Raw genomic sequence first — 13709 nt, forward strand, 5'->3', positions numbered from 1 at the left:
TTTTCCAATCACATGAATATTGGATTGGAAGCTGTTTTGGACAACTTTTCTCTTCTTCCTGCCAAACACTTGGCAGACATCTCTGCAACTTCTAGAACACGATGGGAGATGTTTTCTGTGCTGGCACAGTTTCTCCTAGCCAGACATACTGGCAAAGCGTTTTGCTAAGATGAAAACTACAAAAGGCGCTAAAAACGAAGGTAGGATGCTCTCCAGAGCTAAGAGCCGCTCCCGGGCGTCTTTGGGCAGAAGCCGCGCTAAGGAGAGCACTGTGAGCGGCACAATCGTCTTTGCGCGAAGAAGCCGCTTCTTCGGCTCCCGGATCCGGGGAGAGCGGCAGCTTCGGGAAGGTTAAGAAGCAAGCTGTACAACACTGGGATTGTGTGCGCACCTTGCCAACTGATAGAAAACAGTACTTTTGCACTCTCCTGACTTTTCCAATCACATGAATATTGGATTGGAAGCTGTTTTGGACAACTTTTCTCTTCTTCCTGCCAAACACTTGGCAGACATCTCTGCAACTTCTAGAACACGATGGGAGATGTTTTCTGTGCTGGCACAGTTTCTCCTAGCCAGACATACTGGGAAAGCGTTTTGCTAAGATGTAGACTACAAAAGACGCTAAAGACGAAGGTAGGATGCTCTCCGGAGCTAAGAGCCGCTCCCGGGCGTCTTTGGGCAGAAGCCGCGCTAAGGAGAGCACTGTGAGCGACACAATCGTCTTTGCGCGAAGAAGCCGCTTCTTCGGATCCGGGATCCGGAGAGAGCGGCAGCTTCGGGAAGGTGAAGAAGCAAGCTGTACAACACTGGGATTGTGTGCGCAGCTTGCCAACTGATATTAAACAGTACTTTTGCACTCTCCTGAATTTTCCAATCACATGAACATTCGATTGGAAGCTGTTTTGGACAACATTTCTTTTCTTCCTGTCAAACACTTGGCAGACATCTCTGCAACTTCTAAAACACGATGGGAGATGTTTTCTGTGCTGGCACAGTTTCTCCTAGCCAGACATACTGGCAAAGCGTTTTGCTAAGATGTAGACTACAAAAGACGCTAAAGACGAAGGTAGGATGCTCTCCAGAGCTAAGAGCCGCTCCCGGGCGTCTTTGGGCAGAAGCCGCGCTAAGGAGAGCACTGTGAGCGGCACAATCGTCTTTGCGCGAAGAAGTCGCTTCTTCGGCTCCGGGATCTGGGGAGAGCGGCAGCTTCGGGAAGGTGAAGAAGCAAGCTGTACAACACTGGGATTGTGTTTGCAGCTTGCCAACTGATAGAAAACAGTACTTTTGCACTCTCCTGACTTTTCCAATCACATGAACATTCGATTGGAAGCTGTTTTGGACAACTTTTCTCTTCTTCCTGCAAAACACTTGGCAGACATCTCTGCAACGTCTAGAACACGATGGGAGATGTTTTCTGTGCTGGCACAGTTTCTCCTAGCCAGACATAGTGGGAAAGCGTTTTGCTAAGATGTTGACTACACAAGACGCTAAAGATGAAGGTAGGATGCTCTCCGGAGCTAAGAGTCACTCCCGGGCGTCTTTGGGCAGAAGCCGCGCTAAGGAGAGCACTGTGAGCGGCACAATCGTCTTTGCGCGAAGAAGCCGCTTCTTCGGCTCCTAGATCCGGGGAGACAGGCAGCTTCGGGAAGGTGAAGAAGCAAGCTGTACAACACTGGGATTGTGTGCGCACCTTGCCAACTGATAGAAAACAGTACTTTTGCACTCTCCTGACTTTTCCAATCACATGAATATTGGATTGGAAGCTGTTTTGGACAACTTTTCTCTTCTTCCTGCCAAACACTTGGCAGACATCTCTGCAACTTCTAGAACACGATGGGAGATGTTTTCTGTGCTGGCACAGTTTCTCCTAGCCAGACATACTGGCAAAGCGTTTTGCTAAGATGAAAACTACAAAAGGCGCTAAAAACGAAGGTAGGATGCTCTCCAGAGCTAAGAGCCGCTCCCGGGCGTCTTTGGGCAGAAGCCGCGCTAAGGAGAGCACTGTGAGCGGCACAATCGTCTTTGCGCGAAGAAGCCGCTTCTTCGGCTCCCGGATCCGGGGAGAGCGGCAGCTTCGGGAAGGTTAAGAAGCAAGCTGTACAACACTGGGATTGTGTGCGCACCTTGCCAACTGATAGAAAACAGTACTTTTGCACTCTCCTGACTTTTCCAATCACATGAATATTGGATTGGAAGCTGTTTTGGACAACTTTTCTCTTCTTCCTGCCAAACACTTGGCAGACATCTCTGCAACTTCTAGAACACGATGGGAGATGTTTTCTGTGCTGGCACAGTTTCTCCTTGCCAGACATAGTGGGAAAGCGTTTTGCTATGATGTAGACTACAAAAGACGCTAAAGACGAAGGTAGGATGCTCTCCGGAGCTAAGAGCTGCCCCCGGGCGTCTTTGGGCAGAAGCCGTGCCAAGGAGAGCACTGTGAGCGGCACAATCGTCTTTGCGCGAAGAAGCCGCTTCTTCGGCTCCGGGAGCTGGAGAGAGCGGCAGCTTCGGGAAAATGAAGAAGCAAGCTGTACAACACTGGGATTGTGTGCGCAGCTTGCCAACTGATAGAAAACAGTACTTTTGCACTCTCCTGACTTTTCCAATCACATGAACATTCGATTGGAAGCTGTTTTGGACAACTTTTCTTTTCTTCCTGCCAAACACTTGGCAGACATCTCTGCAACTTCTAGAACACGATGGGAGATGTTTTCTGTGCTGGCACAGTTTCTCCTTGCCAGATGTAGTGGAAAATCTATTTGCTAAGATGTAGACTACAAAAGGCGCTAAAGACGAAGGTAGGATGCTCTCCGGAGCTAAGAGCTGCATCCGGGCGTCTCTGGGCTGAAGCCGCGCTAAGGAGAGCACTGTGAGCGGCACAATGGTCTTTGCGCGAAGAAGCCGCTTCTTCGGCTCCGGGAGCCGGAGAGAGCGGCAGCTTCGGGAAGGTGAAGAAGCAAGCTGTACAACACTGGGATTGTGTGCGCAGCTCGCCAACTGATAGAAAACAGTACTTTTGCACTCTCCTGACTTTTCCAATCACATGAACATTCGATTGGAAGCTGTTTTGGACAACTTTTCTTTTCTTCCTGTCAAACACTTGGCAGACATCTCTGCAACTTCTAGAACACGATGGGAGATGTTTTCTGTGCTGGCACAGTTTCTCCTAGCCAGACATACTGGGAAAGCGTTTTGCTAAGATGTAGACTACAAAAGACGCTAAAGACGAAGGTAGGATGCTCTCCGGAGCTAAGAGCCGCTCCCGGGCGTCTTTGGGCAGAAGCCGCGCTAAGGAGAGCACTGTGAGCGACACAATCGTCTTTGCGCGAAGAAGTCGCTTCTTCGGCTCCGGGATCTGGGGAGAGCGGCAGCTTCGGGAAGGTGAAGAAGTAAGCTGTACAACACTGGGATTGTGTGTGCAGCTTGCCAACTGATAGAAAACAGTACTTTTGCACTCTCCTGACTTTTCCAATCACATGAACATTCGATTGGAAGCTGTTTTGGACAACTTTTCTCTTCTTCCTGCAAAACACTTGGCAGACATCTCTGCAACTTCTAGAACACGATGGGAGATGTTTTCTGTGCTGGCACAGTTTCTCCTAGCCAGACATAGTGGGAAAGCGTTTTGCTAAGATTTTGACTACACAAGACGCTAAAGATGAAGGTAGGATGCTCTCCGGAGCTAAGAGTCACTCAAGGGCGTCTTTGGGCAGAAGCCGCGCTAAGGAGAGCACTGTGAGCGGCACAATCGTCTTTGCGCGAAGAAGCCGCTTCTTCGGCTCCTAGATCCGGGGAGAGCGGCAGCTTCGGGAAGGTGAAGAAGCAAGCTGTACAACACTGGGATTGTGTGCGCAGCTTGCCAACTGATAGAAAACAGTACTTTTGCACTCTCCTGACTTTTCCAATCACATGAATATTGGATTGGAAGCTGTTTTGGACAACTTTTCTCTTCTTCCTGCCAAACACTTGGCAGACATCTCTGCAACTTCTAGAACACGATGGGAGATGTTTTCTGTGCTGGCACAGTTTCTCCTAGCCAGACATACTGGCAAAGCGTTTTGCTAAGATGTAGACTACAAAAGGCGCTAAAGACGAAGGTAGGATGCTCTCCAGATCTAAGAGCCGCTCCCGGGCGTCTTTGGGCAGAAGCCGCGCTAAGGAGAGCACTGTGAGCGGCACAATCATCTTTGCGCGAAGAAGCCGCTTCTTCGGCTCCGGGAGCCGGAGAGAGCGGCAGCTTCGGGAAGGTGAAGAAGCAATCTGTACAACACTGGGATTGTGTGCGCAGCTTGCCAACTGATAGAAAACAGTACTTTTGCACTCTCCTGACTTTTCCAATCACATGAACATTCGATTGGAAGCTGTTTTGGACAGCTTTTCTTCCTGCCAAACACTTGGCAGACATCTCTGCAACTTCTAGAACACGATGGGAGATGTTTTCTGTGCTGGCACAGTTTCTCCTAGCCAGACATACTGGCAAAGCGTTTTGCTAAGATGTAGACTACAAAAGGCGCTAAAGACGAAGGTAGGATGCTCTCCGGATCTAAGAGCCGCTCCCGGGCGTCTTTGGGCAGAAGCCGCGCTAAGGAGAGCACTGTGAGCGGCACAATGGTCTTTGCGCGAAGAAGCCGCTTCTTCGGCTCCGGGAGCCGGAGAGAGCGGCAGCTTCGGGAAGGTGAAGAAGCAAGCTGTACAACACTGGGATTGTGTGCGCAGCTTGCCAACTGATAGAAAACAGTACTTTTGCACTCTCCTGACTTTTCCAATCACATGAACATTCGATTGGAAGCTGTTTTGGACAACTTTTCTTCCTGTCAAACACTTGGCAGACATCTCTGCAACTTCTAGAACACGATGGGAGATGTTTTCTGTGCTGGCACAGTTTCTCCTAGCCAGACATACTGGGAAAGCGTTTTGCTAAGATGTAGACTACAAAAGACGCTAAAGACGAAGGTAGGATGCTCTCCGGAGCTAAGAGCCGCTCCCGGGCGTCTTTGGGCAGAAGCCGCGCTAAGGAGAGCACTGTGAGCGACACAATCGTCTTTGCGCGAAGAAGCCGCTTCTTCGGATCCGGGATCCGGAGAGAGCGGCAGCTTCGGGAAGGTGAAGAAGCAAGCTGTACAACACTGGGATTGTGTGCGCAGCTTGCCAACTGATATTAAACAGTACTTTTGCACTCTCCTGAATTTTCCAATCACATGAACATTCGATTGGAAGCTGTTTTGGACAACATTTCTTTTCTTCCTGTCAAACACTTGGCAGACATCTCTGCAACTTCTAAAACACGATGGGAGATGTTTTCTGTGCTGGCACAGTTTCTCCTAGCCAGACATACTGGCAAAGCGTTTTGCTAAGATGTAGACTACAAAAGACGCTAAAGACGAAGGTAGGATGCTCTCCAGAGCTAAGAGCCGCTCCCGGGCGTCTTTGGGCAGAAGCCGCGCTAAGGAGAGCACTGTGAGCGGCACAATCGTCTTTGCGCGAAGAAGTCGCTTCTTCGGCTCCGGGATCTGGGGAGAGCGGCAGCTTCGGGAAGGTGAAGAAGCAAGCTGTACAACACTGGGATTGTGTGTGCAGCTTGCCAACTGATAGAAAACAGTACTTTTGCACTCTCCTGACTTTTCCAATCACATGAACATTCGATTGGAAGCTGTTTTGGAAAACTTTTCTCTTCTTCCTGCAAAACACTTGGCAGACATCTCTGCAACTTCTAGAACACGATGGGAGATGTTTTCTGTGCTGGCACAGTTTCTCCTAGCCAGACATACTGGCAAAGCGTTTTGCTAAGATGTAGACTACAAAAGGCGCTAAAGACGAAGGTAGGATGCTCTCCAGAGCTAAGAGCCGCTCCCGGGCGTCTTTGGGCAGAAGCCGCGCTAAGGAGAGCACTGTGAGCGGCACAATCGTCTTTGCGCGAAGAAGCCGCTTCTTCGGCTCCGGGATCCGGGGAGAGCGGCAGCTTCGGGAAGGTTAAGAAGCAAGCTGTACAACACTGGGATTGTGTGCGCACCTTGCCAACTGATAGAAAACAGTACTTTTGCACTCTCCTGACTTTTCCAATCACATGAATATTGGATTGGAAGCTGTTTTGGACAACTTTTCTCTTCTTCCTGCCAAACACTTGGCAGACATCTCTGCAACTTCTAGAACACGATGGGAGATGTTTTCTGTGCTGGCACAGTTTCTCCTTGCCAGATGTAGTGGAAAATCTATTTGCTAAGATGTAGACTACAAAAGGCGCTAAAGACGAAGGTAGGATGCTCTCCGGAGCTAAGAGCTGCATCCGGGCGTCTCTGGGCTGAAGCCGCGCTAAGGAGAGCACTGTGAGCGGCACAATGGTCTTTGCGCGAAGAAGCCGCTTCTTCGGCTCCGGGAGCCGGAGAGAGCGGCAGCTTCGGGAAGGTGAAGAAGCAAGCTGTACAACACTGGGATTGTGTGCGCAGCTTGCCAACTGATAGAAAACAGTACTTTTGCACTCTCCTGACTTTTCCAATCACATGAACATTCGATTGGAAGCTGTTTTGGACAACTTTACTTTTCTTCCTGTCAAACACTTGGCAGACATCTCTGCAACTTCTAGAACACGATGGGAGATGTTTTCTGTGCTGGCACAGTTTCTCCTAGCCAGACATACTGGGAAAGCGTTTTGCTAAGATGTAGACTACAAAAGACGCTAAAGACGAAGGTAGGATGCTCTCCGGAGCTAAGAGCCGCTCCCGGGCGTCTTTGGGCTGAAGCCGCGCTAAGGAGAGCACTGTGAGTGACACAATCGTCTTTGCGCGAAGAAGCCGCTTCTTCGGCTCCGGGAGCCGGAGAGAGCGGCAGCTTCGGGAAGGTGAAGAAGCAATCTGTACAACACTGGGATTGTGTGCGCAGCTTGCCAACTGATAGAAAACAGTACTTTTGCACTCTCCTGACTTTTCCAATCACATGAACATTCGATTGGAAGCTGTTTTGGACAGCTTTTCTTCCTGCCAAACACTTGGCAGACATCTCTGCAACTTCTAGAACACGATGGGAGATGTTTTCTGTGCTGGCACAGTTTCTCCTAGCCAGACATACTGGCAAAGCGTTTTGCTAAGATGTAGACTACAAAAGGCGCTAAAGACGAAGGTAGGATGCTCTCCGGATCTAAGAGCCGCTCCCGGGCGTCTTTGGGCAGAAGCCGCGCTAAGGAGAGCACTGTGAGCGGCACAATCGTCTTTGCGCGAAGAAGCCGCTTCTTCGGCTCCGGGAGCCGGGGAGAGCGGCAGCTTCGGGAAGGTGAAGAAGCAAGCTGTACAACACTGGGATTGTGTGCGCAGCTTGCCAACTGATAGAAAACAGTACTTTTGCACTCTCCTGACTTTTCCAATCACATGAACATTCGATTGGAAGCTGTTTTGGACAACATTTCTTTTCTTCCTGTCAAACACTTGGCAGACATCTCTGCAACTTCTAAAACACGATGGGAGATGTTTTCTGTGCTGGCACAGTTTCTCCTAGCCAGACATACTGGCAAAGCGTTTTGCTAAGATGTAGACTACAAAAGGCGCTAAAGACGAAGGTAGGATGCTCTCCAGAGCTAAGAGCTGCTCCCGGGCGTCTTTGGGCAGAAGCCGCGCTAAGGAGAGCACTGTGAGCGGCACAATCGTCTTTGCGTGAAGAAGCCGCTTCTTCGGATCCGGGATCCGGAGAGAGCGGCAGCTTCGGGAAGGTGAAGAAGCAATCTGTACAACACTGGGATTGTGTGCGCAGCTTGCCAACTGATAGAAAACAGTACTTTTGCACTCTCCTGACTTTTCCAATCACATGAACATTCGATTGGAAGCTGTTTTGGACAGCTTTTCTTCCTGCCAAACACTTGGCAGACATCTCTGCAACTTCTAGAACACGATGGGAGATGTTTTCTGTGCTGGCACAGTTTCTCCTAGCCAGACATACTGGCAAAGCGTTTTGCTAAGATGTAGACTACAAAAGGAGCTAAAGACGAAGGTAGGATGCTCTCCGGATCTAAGAGCCGCTCCCGGGCGTCTTTGGGCAGAAGCCGCGCTAAGGAGAGCACTGTGAGCGGCACAATGGTCTTTGCGCGAAGAAGCCGCTTCTTCGGCTCCGGGAGCCGGAGAGAGCGGCAGCTTTGGGAAGGTGAAGAAGCAAGCTGTACAACACTGGGATTGTGTGCGCAGCTTGCCAACTGATAGAAAACAGTACTTTTGCACTCTCCTGACTTTTCCAATCACATGAACATTCGATTGGAAGCTGTTTTGGACAGCTTTTCTTCCTGCCAAACACTTGGCAGACATCTCTGCAACTTCTAGAACACGATGGGAGATGTTTTCTGTGCTGGCACAGTTTCTCCTAGCCAGACATACTGGCAAAGCGTTTTGCTATGATGTAGACTACAAAAGACGCTAAAGACGAAGGTAGGATGCTCTCCGGAGCTAAGATCCGCTCCCGGGCGTCTTTGGGCAGAAGCCGCAGTAAGGAGAGCACTGTGAGCGGCACAATCGTCTTTGCGCGAAGAAGCCGCTTCGGCTTCTCCGGGAGCCGGGGAGACCGGCAGCTTCGGGAAGGTGAAGAAGCAAGCTGTACAACACTGGAATTGTGTGCGCAGCTTGCCAACTGATAGAAAACAGTACTTTTGCACTCTCCTGACTTTTCCAATCACATGAACATTCGATTGGAAGCTGTTTTGGACAACTTTTCTTTTCTTCCTGCCAAACACTTGGCAGACATCTCTGCAACTTCTAGAACACGATGGGAGATGTTTTCTGTGCTGGCACAGTTTTTCCTAGCCAGATGTAGTGGAAAAGCTTTTTGCTGAGATGTAGATGAGAAGAGACGCTAAAGACGAAGGTAGGATGCTCTCCAGAGCTAAGAGCCGCTCCCGGGCGTCTTTGGGCAGAAGCCGCGCTAAGGAGAGCACTGTGAGCAGCACAATCGTCTTTGCGCGAAGAAGCCGCTTCTTCGGCTCCGGGAGCCGGGGAGAGCGGCAGCTTCGGAAAGGTGAAGAAGCAAGCTGTACAACACTGGGATTGTGTGCGCACCTTGCCAACTGATAGAAAACAGTACTTTTGCACTCTCCTGACTTTTCCAATCACATGAAAATTCGATTGGAAGCTGTTTTGGACAACTTTTCTTTTCTTCCTGCCAAACACTTGGCAGACATCTCTGCAACTTCTAGAACACGATGGGAGATGTTTTCTGTGCTGGCACAGTTTCTCCTTGCCAGACATAGTGGGAAAGCGTTTTGCTATGATGTAGACTACAAAAGACGCTAAAGACGAAGGTAGGATGCTCTCCGGAGCTAAGAGCTGCCCCCGGGCGTCTTTGGGCAGAAGCCGTGCCAAGGAGAGCACTGTGAGCGGCACAATCGTCTTTGCGCGAAGAAGCCGCTTCTTCGGCTCCGGGAGCCGGAGAGAGCGGCAGCTTCGGGAAAATGAAGAAGCAAGCTGTACAACACTGGGATTGTGTGCGCAGCTTGCCAACTGATAGAAAACAGTACTTTTGCACTCTCCTGACTTTTCCAATCACATGAACATTCGATTGGAAGCTGTTTTGGACAACTTTTCTTTTCTTCCTGCCAAACACTTGGCAGACATCTCTGCAACTTCTAGAACACGATGGGAGATGTTTTCTGTGCTGGCACAGTTTCTCCTTGCCAGATGTAGTGGAAAATCTATTTGCTAAGATGTAGACTACAAAAGGCGCTAAAGGCGAAGGTAGGATGCTCTCCGGAGCTAAGAGCTGCATCCGGGCGTCTCTGGGCTGAAGCTGCGCTAAGGAGAGCACTGTGAGCGGCACAATGGTCTTTGCGCGAAGAAGCCGCTTCTTCGGCTCCGGGAGCCGGAGAGAGCGGCAGCTTCGGGAAGGTGAAGAAGCAAGCTGTACAACACTGGGATTGTGTGCGCAGCTTGCCAACTGATAGAAAACAGTACTTTTGCACTCTCCTGACTTTTCCAATCACATGAACATTCGATTGGAAGCTGTTTTGGACAACTTTTCTTTTCTTCCTGTCAAACACTTGGCAGACATCTCTGCAACTTCTAGAACACGATGGGAGATGTTTTCTGTGCTGGCACAGTTTCTCCTAGCCAGACATACTGGCAAAGCATTTTGCTAAGATGTAGACTACAAAAGACGCTAAAGACGAAGGTAGGATACTCTCCGGAGCTAAGAGCCGCTACCGGGCGTCTTTGGGCAGAAGCCGCGCTAAGGAGAGCACTGTGAGCGACACAATCGTCTTTGCGCGAAGAAGCCGCTCTTTCGGATCCGGGATCCGGAGAGAGCGGCAGCTTCGGGAAGGTGAAGAAGCAAGCTGTACAACACTGGGATTGTGTGCGCAGCTTGCCAACTGATATTAAACAGTACTTTTGCACTCTCCTGAATTTTCCAATCACATGAACATTCGATTGGAAGCTGTTTTGGACAACATTTCTTTTCTTCCTGTCAAACACTTGGCAGACATCTCTGCAACTTCTAAAACACGATGGGAGATGTTTTCTGTGCTGGAACCGTTTCTCCTAGCCAGACATACTGGCAAAGCGTTTTGCTAAGATGTAGACTACAAAAGGCGCTAAAGACGAAGGTAGGATGCTCTCCAGAGCTAAGAGCCGCTCCCGGGCGTCTTTGGGCAGAAGCCGCGCTAAGGAGAGCACTGTGAGCGGCACAATCGTCTTTGCGTGAAGAAGCCGCTTCTTCGGATCCGGGATCCGGAGAGAGCGGCAGCTTCGGGAAGGTGAAGAAGCAATCTGTACAACACTGGGATTGTGTGCGCAGCTTGCCAACTGATAGAAAACAGTACTTTTGCACTCTCCTGACTTTTCCAATCACATGAACATTCGATTGGAAGCTGTTTTGGACAGCTTTTCTTCCTGCCAAACACTTGGCAGACATCTCTGCAACTTCTAGAACACGATGGGAGATGTTTTCTGTGCTGGCACAGTTTCTCCTAGCCAGACATACTGGCAAAGCGTTTTGCTAAGATGTAGACTACAAAAGGCGCTAAAGACGAAGGTAGGATGCTCTCCGGATCTAAGAGCCGCTCCCGGGCGTCTTTGGGCAGAAGCCGCGCTAAGGAGAGCACTGTGAGCGGCACAATGGTCTTTGCGCGAAGAAGCCGCTTCTTCGGCTCCGGGAGCCGGAGAGAGCGGCAGCTTCGGGAAGGTGAAGAAGCAAGCTGTACAACACTGGGATTGTGTGCGCAGCTTGCCAACTGATAGAAAACAGTAGTTTTGCACTCTCCTGACTTTTCCAATCACATGAACATTCGATTGGAAGCTGTTTTGGACAACTTTTCTTTTCTTCCTGTCAAACACTTGGCAGACATCTCTGCAACTTCTAGAACACGATGGGAGATGTTTTCTGTGCTGGCACAGTTTCTCCTAGCCAGACATACTGGGAAAGCGTTTTGCTAAGATGTAGACTACAAAAGACGCTAAAGACGAAGGTAGGATGCTCTCCGGAGCTAAGAGCCGCTCCCGGGCGTCTTTGGGCAGAAGCCGCGCTAAGGAGAGCACTGTGAGCGACACAATCGTCTTTGCGCGAAGAAGCCGCTTCTTCGGATCCGGGATCCGGAGAGAGCGGCAGCTTCGGGAAGGTGAAGAAGCAAGCTGTACAACACTGGGATTGTGTGCGCAGCTTGCCAACTGATATTAAACAGTACTTTTGCACTCTCCTGAATTTTCCAATCACATGAACATTCGATTGGAAGCTGTTTTGGACAACATTTCTTTTCTTCCTGTCAAACACTTGGCAGACATCTCTGCAACTTCTAAAACACGATGGGAGATGTTTTCTGTGCTGGCACAGTTTCTCCTAGCCAGACATACTGGCAAAGCGTTTTGCTAAGATGTAGACTACAAAAGACGCTAAAGACGAAGGTAGGATGCTCTCCAGAGCTAAGAGCCGCTCCCGGGCGTCTTTGGGCAGAAGCCGCGCTAAGGAGAGCACTGTGAGCGGCACAATCGTCTTTGCGCGAAGAAGTCGCTTCTTCGGCTCCGGGATCTGGGGAGAGCGGCAGCTTCGGGAAGGTGAAGAAGCAAGCTGTACAACACTGGGATTGTGTGTGCAGCTTGCCAACTGATAGAAAACAGTACTTTTGCACTCTCCTGACTTTTCCAATCACATGAACATTCGATTGGAAGCTGTTTTGGACAACTTTTCTCTTCTTCCTGCAAAACACTTGGCAGACATCTCTGCAACTTCTAGAACACGATGGGAGATGTTTTCTGTGCTGGCACAGTTTCTCCTAGCCAGACATAGTGGGAAAGCGTTTTGCTAAGATGTTGACTACACAAGACGCTAAAGATGAAGGTAGGATGCTCTCCGGAGCTAAGAGTCACTCCCGGGCGTCTTTGGGCAGAAGCCGCGCTTAGGAGAGCACTGTGAGCGGCACAATCGTCTTTGCGCGAAGAAGCCGCTTCTTCGGCTCCTAGATCCGGGGAGACAGGCAGCTTCGGGAAGGTGAAGAAGCAAGCTGTACAACACTGGGATTGTGTGCGCACCTTGCCAACTGATAGAAAACAGTACTTTTGCACTCTCCTGACTTTTCCAATCACATGAACATTCGATTGGAAGCTGTTTTGGACAACTTTTCTTTTCTTCCTGCCAAACACTTGGCAGACATCTCTGCAACTTCTAGAACACGATGGGAGATGTTTTCTGTGCTGGCACAGTTTCTCCTAGCCAGACATACTGGCAAAGCGTTTTGCTAAGATGTAGACTACAAAAGGCGCTAAAGACGAAGGTAGGATGCTCTCCAGAGCTAAGAGCCGCTCCCGGGCGTCTTTGGGCAGAAGCCGCGCTAAGGAGAGCACTGTGAGCGGCACAATCGTCTTTGCGCGAAGAAGCCGCTTCTTCGGCTCCGGGATCCGGGGAGAGCGGCAGCTTCGGGAAGGTTAAGAAGCAAGCTGTACAACACTGGGATTGTGTGCGCACCTTGCCAACTGATAGAAAACAGTACTTTTGCACTCTCCTGACTTTTCCAATCACATGAATATTGGATTGGAAGCTGTTTTGGACAACTTTTCTCTTCTTCCTGCCAAACACTTGGCAGACATCTCTGCAACTTCTAGAACACGATGGGAGATGTTTTCTGTGCTGGCACAGTTTCTCCTTGCCAGATGTAGTGGAAAATCTATTTGCTAAGATGTAGACTACAAAAGGCGCTAAAGACGAAGGTAGGATGCTCTCCGGAGCTAAGAGCTGCATCCGGGCGTCTCTGGGCTGAAGCCGCGCTAAGGAGAGCACTGTGAGCGGCACAATGGTCTTTGCGCGAAGAAGCCGCTTCTTCGGCTCCGGGAGCCGGAGAGAGCGGCAGCTTCGGGAAGGTGAAGAAGCAAGCTGTACAACACTGGGATTGTGTGCGCAGCTTGCCAACTGATAGAAAACAGTACTTTTGCACTCTCCTGACTTTTCCAATCACATGAACATTCGATTGGAAGCTGTTTTGGACAACTTTTCTTTTCTTCCTGTCAAACACTTGGCAGACATCTCTGCAACTTCTAGAACACGATGGGAGATGTTTTCTGTGCTGGCACAGTTTCTCCTAGCCAGACATACTGGGAAAGCGTTTTGCTAAGATGTAGACTACAAAAGACGCTAAAGACGAAGGTAGGATGCTCTCCGGAGCTAAGAGCCGCTCCCGGGCGTCTTTGGGCAGAAGCCGCGCTAAGGAGAGCACTGTGAGCGACACAATCGTCTTTGCGCGAAGAAGCCGCTCTTTCGGA

This window comes from Melospiza georgiana, chromosome W (genome assembly GCF_028018845.1).
Source record: "Melospiza georgiana isolate bMelGeo1 chromosome W, bMelGeo1.pri, whole genome shotgun sequence".
Taxonomy (NCBI): Eukaryota; Metazoa; Chordata; class Aves; order Passeriformes; family Passerellidae; genus Melospiza; species Melospiza georgiana.